Here is a 19,823-nt window from a genome sequence, read left to right on the forward strand (position 1 = left end):
GAACCGGGACAGTTTGGTATCGCGTGACGCTGTAGGCCTTTAGTTTCTTTAAGCCTGCCTTCAAAGTTTGGACTGCTCTTTCCGCCAGACCATTAGACAGTGATGGTATGGAGCTGTCCTTATTATGACGAATGCCATTCAACTTCAGCAAATATTTGAATTCCCTGCTGGTAAATGATAGCCCAACCCCTCCGAGAGACTGTGTGTTGCAAAAGATGCTCTCAGTCCTTCTATTGTTGACTCCATGTTTGACAAATCAACCATATGCACATCCAATCACTTTGAACGGGCGTCCACAATGATAAAGAACGTTGATCCCATGAAAGGACCTGTATGGTTGACATGTAACCGAGTCCAGAATTTACCCGGCCATTCCCAGGAGTGTGGGGGAACTGCTGACGGTAATTTTTGTCCTTGTTTGCACTCTGGGCACTGCCCCACCAATGCAGCTATGTCTGCATCCGATCCTGGCCACCAGGAATAACTTGTCACCAACATATTCATTTTGGACACCCATGATGACCCTGGGGGAGTTTAGCCAGTATCTGGCGGCAACCTCTCCTAGGGACAATCACTCATGCTTCCTGTAATAAAATGCTGACCTCTATGGTCATCTGGTCTAGCCAGGTCCAGAAAGGTTTCAGTTCTGGTCGTGATGGCGCTTTTGTTTCCCCATCACCACCAGCTGTTTTAGTTTTGCGAGGACCAGATCTTTTTGCGCCCACAGTCTGATGTCAGCGGTGACCGGAAAGGTGTCCAGAAAGTTTAAAACCAGCATTGACTCTTCCAGTGGAGGCACCACTGAGGTGTATCTGCTAGCGGGAGCCGGGATTAAGCATCCGCATTTGCTGTCTGGCCTCCTGGACGGTGTTCCAACTTGTAGTCGGACACACTTAGAATGAGAGCCCACTGCTGAAAATAACCTGAAGCTATGGGCAGCAGAGCCTTGTCCGATTTGAGTAGCCCTAGCAGGGGTTTGTGGTCTGTTATTATTATAAATTTACATCCGTCTAGGTATTGGTGGAACTTCCTCACATCAAAGATGACCCTCAAATTTTCCTTCTCTATCTGGGCATATTTGTACTCTGCATCAATCAAAGTCCCAGAATGAATGTGCTATTGGGTGTTTCTCTCCATTGGGCCATCTGTGAGCCAGCACTACCCCAGTATTGTACAGGGAGGCATCGCATGTCAGCAGCAGATCTCACTTGGGATCATAGTGTGCCATTGCCCTAGATGATGATAGCTGCTGCTTCACTTCCCGAAAGGCTACACCTTGGCTACGAGACCATTTCCAAGGCTGAATCTTTTTCAATAGCAGATGTAAGGGTGCCAGGATGGAAGATGGGTTTTGTATGAACTTTCTGTAATAATTCATCGATTCAAAGACCTAAACTCCGGTACAGGTGTGGGAGCCGGGGCACCTTTGCCCAGCAGGTCACTTGGGGTGCCTGGAGCATATATTTTTCCCTTCTAAGGCATACACCCATCTTGGAGAAATGACGAAGGACTTTGTCCAAGTTCGCTAAGTGCTCCTTATTGGTCTTCCCCGTTATTAGCACATAGTGCAAATAAATGGCAACCTGACGTAGACCTTGTAAAATATTCTCTATCGTCCACTGAAAAATTGCACAGGTTGATGATCCCCCCACATGGCAGTCTCGTGTATTGGTACACCCACTTACGGCTATTAATTGTATCATACCTTGGGGAATCCGCATCTAACCACAATTGCAAGTACATATGGTTCATGTCCAGCTTCGTGAGGGACAGACTGCCCCCGCCAGCTTTGCGTATAAATCCCCTATGCAACAGATTGGGTATTTATCCAACTGTGAGAAGCAGTTTACCATTTGTTTAAAATCCCCACAGAGGTGAACTAACTTGTCAGGCTTCACAATCGGTACGACAGGTGGCACCCATTCTGCAAACTGGACTGGTTTGATGATTCCTTCGCCTTCCAGCCTCCTGATTTCTGCCTCTATCTTTGCATATTTGTCAATTGGCACTGGGCGGGCCTTACAGAATCGTGGAATTGCTTCCTGGTCAATATGCAAGGTGACCTTGGCCCCTTTGATAGTCCCTAGACCTTCCAGATATTTAGTTAGGATTTCACTCACTTTTCTAATTGAAAAATGTTGAGCCAATCAAGGTGTAGCTTTCTCAACCAATGAAGCATGGGCCCGAACCTTTTACTACAATCAGTGGTAACTGAACCAACTGCTTCTCATATGAGATCGGAAATGAAGTTGTACTCTTAATCTGTAAACATTTCCTGGTATAAGTTCTCAGTCTAGCCGAGGCTTTGCGCAAACTTAAGGGTTGGAGTCAGAGTGAATTTTGATAAAGTCTGGTCCTGCAATCACTGAAATAGCCGTGCAGGATACACCTCCATTGGAACTGGGTGACAATTTAACCAGATGTTTGTTTTGATTGGTTCTAATTTGAATGTTACTCAGCAATTTAACTGTTCCCAAACCAGATGTAGGTAGACTTTCCAGGGTGTGCACTTTCCTGGATACTGACCAATGAGTTCTCTTACTCAGTTTAAGCCTAGTGGGACTCTTTAGCTGTCTCGAGTCCATATACCAGCAGAAACTACAACAGTTTGCTGGCCTGGGTACTGAAGAAAATGTTAACCATTTGGCTGAGGCTTAGCTTTGTTTTGGTGTTTTGCTGTGGGCTGACCTGGAGTCCCTCTGCTCAGGATACGTTCCCAGTGAGGCTGTGCAATTGCCTTCATTCAAGTGGTGTTCCTCTAGCTCAGTCGCACTGGTGAGGGGTCCACTTCCATTGGAATGCCCTGCAGCTCATATGCTCCACCTGCTGCATATACCAATGTCAAAGCCAGTTGTGGTGCCTGTTTGAGGTCCAGTTGGGCTTCAGCCAATAGGCACTTTTGCATAGTTACATCATTAATCCCACTCTCGTTACCACTGAAATAACTCTATAGACACTGGTATCCCATCACCCTTTATTTATACATGCATAGTATATGACACTAATCCAGCTCCCTCAGAGTCAACTCTCAGAGTGAACAGAACCTCTGACACTGCTGTTTATATCTGTCAGCCAGGGCTCCCTGATTAGACCAGATTAACAGCTCCAATCAGGGAACTCATATCCGATGAGGTCCACCTGACTGACCCTGTTACAATCACTGCAACCATTCTTCTCACATTGCCTTTCACATCTGCAGCCATACACAGTCTGCTCTCCATATTGAATTAGTGAGTCCACAGCACAGACCAACCCTTTTGGTTCAACTGTAGTCCATTCTGGTGTTCATACTGCTCACATGCCACCTCCTGTATATGTGAGACTTTGGAAGTTGTCTGATGTTATCCTGGAAGGAAAGACCAGTAAAACTGGTGAATGACACATACTGGTCTGACTCATCTTGAGTACATAAAAATAAAAGCCCAGAAAGACCAGGCATTCATTCCAAATTGTTTTTTTACCCATCTGGGATGGTAGCCCAGTGTCATTCTTGGTTATAAGAGAAATAGCACAGGGGAAAGGGAGAAGTTCCTATGGTGCGGTAGTAGCATCCTTACCTAGTGGCCAGAAGCTCTGAGTTTGAGTCCCACCTCAGGACGCATTTGTCATGGAAGCAGTGTTTGTGTAATGACCAAACTGATTCATTTATCCATTCAGCGGCAGAACTTGCAGATGAGGCTGACTCCTTTCTACTTTCAGGGTAGTCACATCAGTCTGTACAGGCACCTACGGACTCACTCTCAGGGGCTGTACAGACCGATGCAGCTACCGCAGGCTGTGTTACACTTGGGGCGCGGGAAGGGGTAGGTGGGGCATTGGTGTGGCAGCATGGTCCTTTCACTGTTTTCTCCTGGCTTCCATTTGTTCCTGACGGGAAGTCTTAGGGTGCTTGATGCCTTCCCAGATACCCCTCTTCCACTTTGGATGGTCTTGGGCCAGTGATTCCCAGGGAATGACCTGAAGCACTTTTTTTCCTTTATTCATTCAGGGATGAGGGCATCACTGGCGGGGCAGCATTTGTTGCCCGTCCCTAATTTCCCAGAGGGCAGTTAAGAGTCAACCACATTGCTGTGGGTCTGGAGTCACATGTAGGCTAGACCAGGTAAGGATGGCAGTTTCCATCCCTAAAGGATATTAGTGAACCAGATGGGTTTTTCCGACAATCGGCAATGGATTCATGGCCATCATTCGACTTTTAATTCCAGATACCTTTATTGAATTCAAATTTCACCATCTGCCATGGCGGGATTCGAACCCGGGTCCCCAGAACATTATCTGGGTCTCTGGATTAACAGTCCAGCAATAATACCACTAGGCCATCACCTCTCCTCTGTCCACCTGGGGCTCACCCGCCGTTTCGGAGCTGGTACTATTCCAATGCCACCAAGCAGATTGACCGTCAGCTGGTAAATTCTTCCCACTAAAAGGAGGAGAGTCTCCTGGTCAGCCGCCCTGCAGAGGCCAATGGCTAACCACCGCTGTAATATTCCTATAAGGATGGACCAACCCTCTGGAGAAATGGTCTAAGTCAGGCTCCTGGTCGTTGTTGCAGCACTTCACATTTTACTCACTAGATGGCAGAATTGCTTAACAGGGCAGATCCCTTTACCACACACTGACTGTCAGTGAGGAATGCAGGATCGTGAGCATTAATCACTCAGAGGTAATAGGAAGATTGCATCTTCAAATCGAAAAAAAATTGCATTTTAAAACTGTATTAGAATTTACATCAAAGGAGGCCATTTTGCCCAATTGTGCCGGTTATTTGGAGAAGCTGCAGTATCCTATCAGTCTGCATTCCCCTGCTGTTTCCCCATAATCCTACCAATTATTCCTTTTCCAATTCACTTCCTTGCTGAAATTGTAATTATTTGTTGTTTTTTATGTAGTGGATTTTAAATCTCAGGACTTCCTTAAAGGTTTGACAAATGTTTAAGATTTCAGTTTGTGTTGTAATGCGGGTAACACAACGCAATTTGCACACAGCAAGTTCCCCAAAAGTTAGCCAGGTGATTGGTTAATTATTGGCCTGGGGCATTGGGGAGAACTGCTTGGAGCAAGTGTGGATTTTTTTTTGTTTTAACAGCCACCCAAGAGGGCAAACAGAGCCTCACTTGCTGGCTCATCTGAAGGGGAGCCACTCTGATAGCCAAGAGATGGGAGTAAGCTATTTCGAGCTGATAGAGGTTCCCAGTCAGAGGGTGGGAGAGGGTCGTAAGGGGGAGGGAAGAATTGTTTGTAATGTTCTCTACCTCTCCGTTGCTCACAGTGGTGGGATCTATTGAAGAAGACGATCCATTGTGGTTGTTCATGATTGACATACCTGGGACATATCTGCTGGGTCTGCTACTTGTTTAGGAAGATTGCAGGGTGCAAATTCCAAATCCATGAAGAACTTAAATTCTCATGAGAATTTAAAACTGGTGCAAGTTATTAAAAAAGAGTTTCAGCGAGATCTGGCTGCTAATGACGTAACGACAGTTTGCGGACTTAGTAAAATATCATTTTTACTATCAGCTGGAACTCTCTCCCAAACTCTGCAACGTTGGAATATGAATCTATGCCTGGGAATAACATCTAGGCTGAGCACAAAGTCTGTGCAGAGGTGCTTTGCATTGCAAATAACCAACACTGCACCTGATCCCCAAGTAACTGCGACAAACTTAGTCATACAGCGCAGGAGAGGCCCTTCAGCCCACTGAAGCTTCACTAATCCCACGTTCCAGCACATAGCCCATAGCCTTGAATGCAATGACATTCCAACAGCTGGTGTATCCACAGATTTTTAAAAACTGCGATGTTTCCTGCCCCTATTGCCCAATGAGTAAAATTTATTTTCCTCAAATCCCTTCAAAACCTCCAACCCTTTCAACTTAAAATGATGACCACCCTCCCCTCATTATTGACCCTTCAGCTAAGAGCAACAGCTGTTTCATATTCACCATGTCCATGTTCCTCATAATCTTATACATGTCAGTCAGATGACCCCTTCACTCAACCTTCTCTTCCCTAGAGAAAACAACCTGAACCTAACCAGCCTCTCTTCATAACTAAACTGCTCCATCCCAGGCCATGTTTCCAAGGGTCTACAGAACAAACAAGGGCAAACCCATGGCACACTGCTTAAAGTTGATCACAGAGAGAAAAAAAAACACTCAAATTTCAAACCCTTTGATTTCTTGTAACTGATCTGTTCTTTTTTAAAGACAGATTAAGTTGGTATAAAAACCGAAAGAACCGCGGATGCTGTAAATCAGGAACAAATACAGAACTTGCTGGAAAAGCTCAGCAGGTCTAGCAGCATCTGTGAAGGAAAAAAACAGAGTTAACGTTTCGGGTCCGGTAACCCTTCCTCAGAATCCCCCTCAACAACTTGTCTTCTAACTCTTCCCATTTTCTTCGGTTACGTTGTTATGTTTACTTCCGTTCATGAGTGTTGACATAATATGAATGCAGGGGAGTTATTGGATTTTTAACAAGGTGAAGAACTTCATCTGACGAAGGGGCTGTGCTCCAAAGGCCTGTGATTTCAAATAAACCTGTTGGACTATAACCCGGTGTGATGTAACTGCTGACTTAGAGTTTAGAAGATTGAGGTGATCTCATTGAAACGTAGAAGATTCTTAAGGGGGTGGACAGGGTAAATGCTGAGAAGATGTTTCCCCTCATGGGAGAGTCTAGGACCAGAGGGCATAGTCTCAGAATAAAGGGGAGTCAATTTAAGACTGAGATGAGGGGGAATTTCTTCTCTCAGAGAGTTGTGAGGCTTTGGAACTCCTTGCCACAGAGACCTGTGGGGACAGAGTCCTTGTGTTTATTTAAGGCTGAGATAGATAGATTCCTGATCAGTCGGGGGATCATGGGAAAGGGCAGAAAATTGGATGTGAGGAATGTCAGATCAGCCACGATCCTATCGCACGGAGAGACCAGGCTTGAGGGGCCGAATGGCCTACTCCTGCTCCTACTTCTTAAGGTCACATAAGGAGATATTAGGACAGGCGGCCAATTGCTTGGGTAAAGAGGCTGTTTTAAAGAGATAGACTGATTCGGTTTAGGAAGGGGAGTCCTAGAGTTGAGACAGGATTGAGCATAGGCAAACACGGGCGTTCATTTCTGTTCCCCTTTTGTAATTTTCACAGGAATTCCCTGTACTTGTGTTCCTCGATCGATTGATCTGTAGATGGCTGTATATCTATGTGTATGCTTTTCTTGTTGGGTGGATGATGTTGGAGGTTGATTGCTGCAGTCTGGTGTTGTGTTAGTCACATACATACATATATATACACACACACACACACACCTTCCCTCCCTTGTGTGCAGATCCGGTTAAGTAGGAGAGGAGACAGGGACACATACACTAGGTAAGGAAAACCCCGCAGCTTACCCCTCCCCACCAGCCGTAGCAATCCCTTTTTATAAGGTTCTGCAAGCAAATGATCTCCTGGGCGCGGTGGAAATAATTCTTAATCGAGAAAATTGCTTATTATTTAAATCGGAATTGCTGTTTAGCAAGGGGATAGGAGAATGGTAAATATTTAACAGATGCATTTGTAATAAGTACATCACAAGACTTTGAAATAGCTAAAGTCTCCATTTAGTGATTTTTTTTGCTATTTAATCTCAATCGGAGGCTTGTAGGTGTGATTTTATTTTCGGTTAAGTGAAGTTTCTCTTTATCAGAGTGGGTGTTGTTTTTACCAATTATTTTAATTTCTATAGTTCACTTTAAGGGGCACTCAGTTGCGGGATGTGGTCCTTCTCCCCATCATCATGTTTTGTTTTTGTTTAAATTTGAAGATTGGGATCTGTAGTGTTTTAAGGAGCATTTTAAAGTAAACGTTAGCAGCTGTTCGTGGACTAAGAGTCACGCCTTGCTCCGGAACGCCTCCCCAGTGTTTCCTTAAACTCTCCCTGGGAACAGGCTCAGTCCGACTCCGCTCCGAGAGACCGTCAAACATGGACCACTTGAATGGGTCCTCATACTCTGCCAGCCCGCTCTCTGGGGCTTTATTTCAGGGCATTTTAAAAAGGTTCGGGGAAGGGGTGGGATTTGAAAAAGAAACCTTTTCGTTTCCAAAATCAGCTGGAATTACAGGCAGAGAACGTGTAAGCAGCTGGAGACTGGGGAGAGGCGGCTTGAGGAAATTGGGGCTGGAATGGGGAGATGGGGAGGATGAGTGGGCAGTGGTGGGACCAGGAGAATTGGCAGTAGGGGAGGGGGATGAGGGGGAAACAGGAGAGAGGGATATGGGCCTGGAGGAAAAGGCACAAGGAAGGAGGGATTGAGAGAAATTAAGGTAGAGGAGCTCAGTCAGTTTCTTTCAACATCTGGAGGGCGAATGGTGGTAGATGGTAGAGCCCCTGCGATGGGGAAGCACGCCATCCGGCCCATCCAGTCCCCACCGAGCTTCTGAACAGCATCTCACCCAGACCCCACCCCATATTTCCCATGGCTAACCCACCTAACCTGCACATTGGGTCAATTTCCCATGGCCACTCCACCTGCACATCTTTGGACTGTGGGAGGAAACTGGAGCACCCGGAGGAAACCCACACAGACACGGGGAGAACGTGTAAACTCCACACAGACAGTCACCCAAGGGTGGAATCGAACCCAGGTCCCTAGCGCTGTGAGGCAGCAGTGCTAAGGACTGAGCCACCGTGCTGCCCAAAACTCAAACAAATCAACTGATGCGCAGTTACATGAGCTCGAGGTAGTAAAAATGAGTCAGTGAGATTAGGGGTGGAAGAAAGAGTTGAGAAAATAGCTTTGCACTTGCAGGGAACATCCAGAACCTCTCCGCTGTTCCAAGAATCCTCCCCAAGTGACTCCTTCCCAAACAGTGACCTCCTCCCTTCAGTACTCCCTATCACCCTTTCTCTCCCTTGTTGTCGTTCTGCTCATAAAATGCAGCTCACTCCAGACCAGGTTACTCTTGACCCACACTCTGCCAGGGACGACTTCCATTAGCTTCCTAGTTAGCCACCATGCTTTGCTTCAAGATCCTCACCCATGTTCACAAGAGGATCTCGGAGACATACACACACCCTAACCTTCACAATGGCCCTGCCCCATCAGTTATTGTACTTCCAGGAAGCATGCTATGAGTTCACAAACCTCCTTTCTTATCTTTCATCATCTAATTGACTAACTCTGTTGTCCCTACCACTCCCAGTGCCTGGAGATACACTGCATGTGAAGCAGTGTATCCTGCACTGGGTTCTTTCTTCATTTGTGAGTAATTACTGAGCTACATTGTTGGGAGGGGTTTCTGAAGCTTCTCTATCGTCCTGTTCCTGCTGCTTTAAACTCCATTACATCTCACACCGTTCTCTGACAGAAAAGACCGATGAAGGCGAGTTTAAGAGTGCTCACCACAGTCTCGGGGAGAATGCTCCCTACCCAATGCACAAAGTAAGGCAAATAAACAAAGGGTTACATTTCAACAATGTCATTCACAACTTTCAGGCATCTCAAAGTGGAGTCAACGTTGTAAATCTGTGGTGCACAGCAAGATCCCAAAAGGTCCAATGGGGCTCCCGAAGAAGAGTCATACTGGACTTGAAACATTAACTCTGCTTTCTCTCTCCATGGGCGCTGCCTGATCTGCTGAGTTTCTCCAGTGTTTTCTGTTTTTTATTAGTTTCCCAGCATCTGCAGTATTTTGCTTTCATAAGATCCCACAACTTGGTGAGAAGCAGATTTCGCTTTCTCGGCAAAGTCGGTTGAGGAATGATGTTTGGCCAAAATATCAGCAAGAACTCTCCCGCTTTTCTTCACACACACCACTGATCTGGTCAGGCAGTGGCAAGTCCGGCAGGGACTGGGTTCAAAGTCTCATCAGAACTACAACTGCAACTCATTTGGCCCCACATTCACCTCTAAATCTCAAGCTTCTAGATTGAATTTCTATTCCAGGGCTTGAATGCAGAACTCTGAGTTGATGCTTCAGTGCAGTGCTGAGGAGTGCTGCGCTATTGGAGGAACTGCGTTTTGAGTGCAGTATCAATGCAAGACTCCATGTGCCTGATCAGGGATCAAAATCCCATGGCACTATCTTGAACAAGTTTTCATAGAATCCCTACAGTGTGGAAACAGGCCCTTCGGCCCAACACATCCATGCCGACCCTCGGAGCATCCAACCCAGAACCATCACCCTATGACCCACCCAATCTACACATCCCTGAACACTACGGGCAATTTCCCATGGCCAATCCACCTAACCTGCACACCTTTAGACTGTGGGAGGAAGCTGGAGCACCCGGAGGAAACCCACGCAGACACAGGGGGAACGTGCAAACTCCACACAGACAGTCACCTGAGGGTGAAATCGAACTCCGTGCTAACCACTGAGCCACCATACCACCCTGGTGTCTTGGTCAAAATATCCCTCAGTCAACATCACCAAGAAAAAGGTTATCTGTTCATGATTATATTGCTGCTTTTTGATGTTTATCCTTTTCATGAGATGGTGGTGTTGCAAGGCCAGCATTTTTTATCCATTGCCTTTGAATGGTTTACTAGACCGTTTGGGAGGGCAGTTAAGAGTCAGCTATATTGCTGTGGGGTCTGGAGTCACGTATAGGCCAAACTGGGTAGGGATGGCAGAGTTCCTTCCCTAAAGGGCAATATGATGGTGTTTTAAGCAACAATTGATGATAGCTTCCATAGCGACGCCAGACTTCAATTCTCCATTGACTTCAAATTCCATCGGTTGCCCTGAGAGTGATGGACTCAGCCTCTGGATTACTGATCTAGTGACATTACCCCAATGCCACCACCTGTACAGACTGTTACTACATTTTCTACATTACAACAGTGATTACACTTTAAAATAATTTATTTGCTGTAAAGCACTTTGAGACGTCATGAGGTTATCATGGAAAGCGCTTTATAAACGCAGGTCTTTCTTTTGCACAGCCCAGAGTTCTGTCAGAGCTGTACTGGGAGTGTCAGCCTTAATTTTTGTGCCTGAGTCTTCAGAGTAGGAATTAAACCCATTATCCTCAGACTCAACAGTATGAACATTTCCCGCTGAGCCACGATGTAGGGACTGCAAGGTGAGCTTAGGTTCTGTGGGCGGGCTAGAGGTGGAGGAATTGTTATCTTTCAAATAGCTTTATTCTCCTTTCCACCCTGCAAGTAATTAAAATGCTGCCTTCATCATGACCCTTCCCCAGTCCTCAAAGCCATGATTTGGTTGGGATTGGAATCAACTCTCTACCCCGTGTGTCCTGTCTTTTGTAATACTGTGTAGTTGCATGTCATCTGAATGTATCTGCACGCTCATAGTTGTGCCACTTTTTTAAGTGTACTAAAACATGATCTTGAAATGTTTTAAAAGGCCATATTGTGTTTTAAAAGCACCAGCTTAGCTTTGTTCACAACAAAGAGATAGTTGTCAGAGGCAGGGATCTTGGATGAATCAGATGCGCTCCCTAGCCTGGGGATAATGAAGTTAAATGGCGCTCCATGACGTTACCCTGGCAGAGATAATCCAGCTCAGCACTAAGTAAGGAGTGAAACAAAGACCTTTCCAGGTCTATGTAAGTAGCACAGTTGAACCACTAGGGGGGGACCTTTGTGAAATCAGGAGAGGTGCCTCCTGCTTTGATGGAAATTCCAGTTGTATGTTTTGTTGAGGAGACGTGTTCAAGCAGCCAGCTTGAGTGGCACCACGATCACCTTCTTTATCGGTGAAGCACAGTAGCACCAGGGCGCTCTGTCAATGATATGCACTACAGAATTTCACCCAGGCACCTTAGGTAGCACCTTCCGAACCCACTTCCATCTAGAAGGAGAAGGGCAGCAGATATAAGGGAACACCACCCCCTCCAAGTTCCCCTCTGAGCCACTCACCATCCTGACTTGGAAATATATCGCCGTTCCTTCAGTGCCGCCAGGTCAAAAATCCTGGAGCTCCCTCCCTGACGACATTGTGGGTCTGACTGCAGCGGTTCAAGAAAGCAGCTCACCACCACCTTCTCAAGGGGCAGCTAGGGACAGGCAAAAAAATGCTAATCCCTGCCAGCGACATAAGTGAGTGAATAACAGAAACAGCCCACATCAAACCAATTGTCTGTACTGCAGTGATGTTGGTGCTTTGTAACATTGCCGCGTGAGACCAGGATGAGAACAGTGCCCTTTCCTTTCCTTTCATTTCCTTCTTTCATGGGATGTGGGTTTTGCTGGCCATTTGTTTCCCATGCTCAATGACCCATGAATGGAGTGGCTAGGATGGCCATTTCAGGGGGTAGTTAAGATTTAACCACATTGCTGTGGATCTAGTCACATGTAGGCCAGACCAAATAAAGATAGTAGATTTCCTACCCTAAAGAGCATCATGGATTTTTACAACAATCAATGATTGTTTCATGCTCATCATTATTAAGACTAACTTTACATTTCAGATTTATTGATCGAATTCAAATTCCACCAGTTGCCATAGTGGGATTTGAAACCATGTTCTCAGACCATTAGCCTGGGCCTGTAGATTTCTAATCCAGTAAGATTGCCATTACACCAATATCTTCCCTTTGACCTATCACCCTGGAGGGACCTGGGCTGCTAGTGATGTAATAAAACAATCTGCTCAAATGATATTGAGGACTAAATGCAGGAGGACTATCATTAAATGCTAATGACAAAAATAAAATATTGCAGATTCTGAAAATCAGAAATAATGAAACTAAATACTGGATATACTCAGCAGGTCTGGCAACATCTGTGGAGAGGAACGTTTTGGGTCACCAAGCCCTTTGTGAGATGTTCACTGTTGATTTTCTGAGACATACATGAGCATTTTCCCTGAATGGAGAGCCAAGGAGAAGCAGTTGGGGTTAAAGGGACATCTTTTCATGTCTGAGTCAAGAAGAAATTTCTTCCCTTGAGGTTGTGACTCTGAGGAATTTTCAATCCTACAGGGCTGTGGATGCTCAGTCATTGAGAGTTGTCAAGATTGAAATCAATAAGTTTGTCCAATAAGAGAATCATCTGGGGATTGGTGGGAAATGGGATTCAAGCAGCTGATCAGCCATGATTGTGTGGAATGTTGGAAGAGGCTTGAGGGACCAACCCATTCCTATTTCTTACATTCTGACAATAAACCCAATTCACTGAGGGCATGTGTAAACCGAGTTGCATGTTTCCTGTGCTCAGTATAATCAGGTAAGCGATTTTATTCAATGTGGGGACTTGGTCTTGATTTGGAGCTGTTGAGCATGGAGCTCTGGTGCAAAGTATGGATCAGTAGATGCTGATAGTGAACAGTATCTTGAATTGTAGAGTCAGCTAAGTGTTTGATATATGTTGAGTTTAGCTTCAGATGTGTGAACTGCTTACCACTCTTTTCTACCAAAGAATATTTGAATATCTCACTCTATCTCTGTGCCTGTAGTCACCACTCCCACTTCCAAAAGGCTTTTAGTTCATTTCTTTGTTTTTCTTTTCAAAAGACAGCCGCACCTTTGCAGGAACTTTTCAGTGGGCTTTTTGAATGCATCAGCTGATAGTTCCAAAGATCCTAATATATATCAATTGCCGCACTAAAACTACAGCCAGTAAAACCAAACGGAGCAATGGAACATTGACATATTGTGTGAAAAGTATTGTCATTACCAACGCAACATGTCATAGCTGATAGCTCCAGTGTTCCCTCTTTAACCCTCGTCTTACATCAACGTCATTGAGTAAGCTTTGGGTCATCCTGGTATCACCTTAAAGTGGCTCAGTGTCAAATTTTATGACTTGTTCCTCGGGCTATTTTACTATGTCAAAGGAAGCTATATAAATGAAAGTTGTCCCTAAAATATCACTCCAAAGAGGACTTGTTACATGAAAGTTTCTCTTCCAACCTCTGTCCCATGATAAAGTTCTTAAATCAGGAAGGCCAGTTGTTGGTATTAGCTAGAGTTAAACTCTGGCCGATTCTAAACTTTGTGGTAGCTATCTGTTCACTTGATGATGAAAAATAGTTGGTGCAATTGAAGGGCTGAATCGATTCAACATCATGAGTTAAAGGAAAAAGGCTCCCATTTACAAGCAGCTTTTTCAGATCACCAGACATCTCAGTATGCTTTACTGCCACTGAAGTACTTTTATGGACAGTGCTGTAAAGTAGGAAACACTAGTTTATGGTAGAACAAGTTCCCATGAAATGTAATAACAAGCAGGGAGCCTGGTTTTTGTGATGTTGGTTAATGGATCAATATCAGTCAAACATCAGTAACAAGTGCCGCACTCCTGTTCAGAATAACACCGTGGGATCTTTCGCTTCCACCTGAGAAAGCAGACGGGGCCTCGGTTTATCTGGAAGGTAGCACAGTTCACAGTGCGGCACTCCCACAGTATAGCACTGTTGTGTCAGCCTAGATTTTGTTTCATTAAATCCCTGAGTGGGACTTGAACTCAGCAACATCTGACTAGGATGAAAGTATGCCATTGAGTCAGTTGCCTCAGGTGTGCTTGCTGCTGACTCGGAGCCAATGACTCCATTCTCCAATTTGAATGCAACTTTTGACTAGCAGCATTATTTAAAAACTATTTGACTGTTGTTATCAAATGCAATGGAGATGATTAATCTCTTAGTGCCTGGGTAATGAGACTTGCTCAGTGACAGCACTTTTGAGCGAACATCAAAGTGGTACGTACACCTCAGAATAAGTGCTTCCATTAGCTGGAAGGTGTTTCTGGGAATCCTATATTCAAGGTTCCATAGAAATACAAATACAATTTGTTACAAATGCAAGTAGCTGCTTGATGATACCAAACTTGTGTATTGCTATAACGAAATAGTGTGAAGATTCGGGGTAGATCATTTAGGTCAGAGATGAGGAGACATTTCTTCACCCAAAGAGTGGTGAGCCTGTGGAATTCATTACCACAGGAAATAGTTGATGCCAAAATATTGAATGTATTCAAGAGGCAGCTAGATATAGCACTTCAGGCAAATGGGATCAAAGGTTATGGGGAGAAAACAGGATTAGACTATTGAGTTGGACAATCAACCATGATTGTGATGAATGGCAGACAGGATCGAATGGCCTCCTCCTGGTCCTATCTTCTATGTTTCTATGAAACATGCTGTTGAAGCTTTGCATCTTGCACGCCATCAGGACAGATTCGCAAGAATATCAGACCTCAAAAGGAGCAATCATTTATACTTCATGATCCTGTTTGCAAATGACAGGGCCCTGTGTATGTTTCCAGCACACACAACTGAGCAATACCTTGAGCCCAACTGATAATCTTAAATTGGTTGTTAGTGTGATTCTGAGCACAGTCTAAATTAGTTAGCAAGTGTTATCCAATCACAACACTATCGGACGCTAGGTTCTGAGCGATGAAGCATGGACTGAGTTTAGTTAGTACTGCATCTGTCATGAATAACCAGAGAGAAATGATTGATCTGTCAGTGGGATGTACAGTCAAGTATCTGTCATCATCCTGGCACTGAAATTCATATATCACATGACTCATTTGTGTGATAGGTAAATCTTTATTTTGGGTGCCAAAAGTTGGCACAGTTGTAAATGCCCCATTGTCCATTATGTAGAGTCTTGTTATATTTCCTTTCAAAATCATAAGGTTTTAGTGGTCTTGGATGCAGTGATATCATGCTGTTCTATTACTGTTCCCAGAGTGTTGCTAAGTATCTGTTTAATAGAGTTCTGGACAACAACTGATTCAATTTCAGAAGGTTAATTTGTTGAGAAGAATGAATTGGGGCAGTGTCTTTGTACGTGGGACATGTGTTTTTCACACACAGCTCCTCTAAGTATTGCTACAACAGAGCAGGTGAGTTGGAGGTTGGGTCCCTGCTAATTGGGATCTTTAAAAGATTTGGACAGTAAACTTCTGTGTTTGACTTGGATTCCATTTAAAAATATGCAGCCTCAGAACCAACGTAGATACGTGTGAGAAGCTGCCTAGAGCAATATCTGTGTCCCTATCCTTCCCCAGAAGGATCCAACTCTGGTCAGATTATATTCCGAGAAGTTTTATCAATGAACCTACAACTGTGCTGCCCAGTCAAACAACCTTGTTTACTGTCATAGGAAGTAGGAGCAGGCATAGGCTATTCAGTCCATCAGCCATGGCTCAGGGGCTAGCACTGCTGTCTCACTGAGCCAGGGACCTGCGTTCAATTCCACCCTTGGGTGACTGTCTGTGTGGAGTTTGCACATTCTCCCCGTGTCTGCGTGGATTTCCTCCGGGTGCTCCGGTTTCCTCCCACAGTCCAAAGATGTGCAGGTTAGGTCAGGCCATGGGATATTGCCCCATAGTGTCCAGGGATGTGTAGGCTAGGTGGGTTAGACATGGGAAATGCAGGTTTGTAGGGTAGGGGTTGTGGGATGCTCTTCAGAGGATTGGTTGTAGCCCATCATTCTGGTGCTGGCTATCTGAAAGAATTAGTTCCTGCATTTTTTGCCATTTCTTTGAAAGCTGCCCGTCCCACGGCACAACAATTTAATTCTTGAATACACCAAACGTTTTGGCCCCTTTTGCCCGTCCTGTATCAGCAACTAATTTTGAAGATATCCCCTTTCCACTGACCCCAGCACAGATTTCAATAGACAATTCCAAACATCATTGAATCCTTACAGTGTGGAAGCAGGCCAGGCAGCCCATTGAGTCCACTCTGACCCTCTGAATATCATCCCACCCAGACCTACCCCCCAACCTGTTCTGTAATCCTGCGTTTCCCATGGCTAACCCACCTAACTTGCACATCCCTGGACGCTATATGGCAATTTAGCATGGTCAATCCACCCTAACCTGCACATCTTTGGACTGTGGGAGGAAACCGGGCCACCCGGAGGAAACCCAGGCAGACACGGGGAGAATGTGCAAACTCCACACAGACAGTCGCCAAAGGGTGGGATTGAACTTGGGTCCCTGGTGCTGTGAGGTAGCAATGCTAACCACTGAGCCAGTGTGCTGCCCAAACAAATGAATTAGGAGTAGGGATAGACCATTCTGCCCTCCGGAACTGCTTTGCTGTTCAATTTGACCACTAAGACCTTAAAAATATGACCACTGCTGATCTGTTTGTGGCCTTCTCTCCAATTTCCCACCTCCCTCTGATAACCTTTGACCCTATCTCTTATTAAGTATTCATAAACGTGCCGTAAAAGTATTCATTGAACCTGTCTCTGGGGCGGAAAGTTCCACAGACTTGGCCCTATTGAAAAAGAAAACAAAAATCACCTCATCTCCGTCTACAATGAGAGACCCTCTACAAGCTGCCTTGAGAGACTTCCAATTGGATCATGCCTCCTTTTTTAAATACTCCTAGCCATGCTGCTGTTTAGGGGCTGCTGTTTTAAATGCCCACACTCCGAGCTGTTGCTGAGCCACGATAGATGGATGCTGGAATTTTCTGTAAGTGAGTGTTTTTAAGATCATTAGAATTGATCAACAGTACCAAGCAACTGCTGATAAAATACTGGCCAGTGATTCCGCCTTTGCTAGCTCAGTATGTGAGTGTATGACAGACTTCATTAACTCATGGTTTAGTTCCTTCCCGTGTCAGTATTTCTTTTTGCTGTTTATATAAGGAGCTAGGCTGCTGTGCCACACCCAGCCCTGCAGAGAAAATGTGTTCATGCATTGGCGCACTTGACAATTTGGCCTGGAGTCCCTCCGCATTGTTCCGTGGGAGTGCACTGGCCTAGTGGTATTATTGCTAGAGTATTAATCCAGAGATTCAGGTAACGTTCTGGGGACCTGGTTTAAATCCCACTATGGCAGGTAGTGAACTTTGTATCCAATAAAAATCTGGAATTAAGAGTCTAATGATGACCATGAAACCATGGTGGCTTGGTGTTTAGCACTGTGGCCTCTCAGTGCCAGGGACCCAGGTTCAATCCCACCCTTGGGCGACTGTCTGTCTGAGTGGAGTTTGCACATTCTCCCTGTGTCTGTGTGGATTAGGCAGGGTCAGTACGGGGATGGGAGGGGTAGGGGGTTGTGGATCTGGTTGGGATACACTTTGGAGGGTCAGTGGGGACTTGATGGCCGAATGGCCTCTGTTTGCGCTGCAGGGATTCTATGATTTCATGGAACAGGCAAGTCAATACTGTTTCAAAATCAAGTAACAAGAAAGAGAGTAAAGAAACAGCCTAGGATCTGACTTCAGGTACAGCAGGGAATGGCAAAACTATCAGAAGTGTGTTAATGAAACTGGAAGAGAGAAACGATAAACAGGTGATAAAAGCATGTATGGTTTTTTTATTATTCATTCACAAGATGAGGGTGTTGCTGGCTAGGCCTATTTGTTGCCCATCCCTAATTACCCAGAGGGCAGTTACAAGTCAACCACATTGCTGTGGGTCTGGAGTCACATGTAGGCCAGAACAGGTAAGGATGGCAGTTTCCTTCCCTAAAGGACATTAGTGAGGGACAGGTTACAGTGTTTGATCAGAATAAAAATTCAATATACAAATGCATGGAGTGTGAGGAATAAATTTACGGGCCTGCAGGCACAAATTCAAATTGGGGATTAAGAAATTGTAGCCATTACTGAGACATGGCTGCAGGATGGTCTGGGATTGGGAGCTAAATGTACCTTGGGTTATAACAGCTACAGGACGGACAGGGAAAATGGCGGAGGAGGTGGAGTGGCCTTCCTGATTTGAAACAGTGTGGAGCGAGGTTATGATGAGGCTAAGGCATTCAGAGGAGACTGTATGGGTGGAATTGAGGAACAGTATGAAGTGCTGGATTGTATAAAGGCAGAAATTAGGCAAGTGCATAGCAAAGCAAAAATATTATTAATGGGGGATTTTAACTTTAACCTAGATTGGGAGAAAGATAGTGAATTTCTGGAGTCTGTCTGATTTGATTTTGATTTATTGTTGTCATATATACTGAGATACAGTGAAAAGTGTTGTTTTGCATGCTATACAGGCAGATTGCACTGTACAAAGTGCTTCAGGGTAGCACAGTAGAGTGCAGAATACAGTGTTACAGCCGCAGAGAAGGTGCAGAGAGAGGGAGATCAGAATTAACATTTGAGAGGTCCATTCAGAAGTCTGATAACAACGGGGAAAGAACTATTCTTGAAGCTGTTGGTGTGTGTTTTCAAACTTTTGTATCTTCTGCCCGATGGAAGAGGGTGAAAGAGAGTATAACGGGGTTGGGAGGGGTCTTTGATTATGTTGGCTGCTTTCCCAAGGCACGGTAAGTATAGATGGAGTCCATGGATGGAAGGCTGGTTTGTGTGATGGACTGGGCTGTGTTCACAACTCTCTAGTTTCTTGCAGTCTTGGGAAGAGCAGTTGCCATACCATTGCCATGATGTATCCAAGTAGATGCACCGTAGAAAGCATCCTATAAAAATTGGTAAGAGTCCTTGTAGACATGCTGTATTTCCTTAGCCTCCTGAGGAAGTAGAGGCAATGTTGTGCTTTCTAGACTGTAGCATCGATGTGGTGGACCAGGTTGTTGGTGATCTTTACTGCTAGGAACTTGACGCTTTCCACCTCAGCACCATTGATGCAGACAGGGGCATGAAGACAATGACCAGCTCCTTCATTTTGCTGACGCATGTCCTGGATACAACAAGGAGACAAGCAATATTGGATTTAGTAATGAGCCAAATTTAATTAGTAATCTAATTGTGCGAGAACATTGATCAAAAGTATTGCTCATAACATGATCGAGTTCAGTGTTGCATTTGAAAGTGAAAAGCATGCACCAGTCCACTAGTGTTTTAGATTTAGATAAGCCCAACTTTAATGAGATGAGACGGAGACTGTCTACAGTAAACTGGGAAAATCTGCTAATGGGTAAAACAACTGAAGAACAGTGGGAGGAAGTT

The 19,823-nt window shown here is 45.0% G+C and overlaps 1 protein-coding gene across 2 annotated transcripts in view; it reads left to right on the forward strand.

Annotated features, from left to right (window-relative positions):
- Positions 1–7,314: 7,314 nt before the first annotated feature.
- Positions 7,315–19,823, forward strand: part of rab3da (RAB3D, member RAS oncogene family, a) — a 43,956-nt gene continuing 31,447 nt past the window's right edge. The window contains exon 1 of one of the 2 annotated variants that reach the window (XM_020534228.2): positions 7,315–7,361. The gene's annotated coding sequence lies outside the window, so the exon portion shown is untranslated. Of the gene's footprint in view, positions 7,362–13,072; positions 13,169–19,823 lie in introns of those variants that run through there. The other variant, XM_048617986.1, reaches the window with a different exon arrangement.

This window comes from Rhincodon typus, chromosome 38, assembly GCF_021869965.1.
Source record: "Rhincodon typus isolate 14 chromosome 38, sRhiTyp1.1, whole genome shotgun sequence".
NCBI classification, from domain to species: Eukaryota; Metazoa; Chordata; class Chondrichthyes; order Orectolobiformes; family Rhincodontidae; genus Rhincodon; species Rhincodon typus.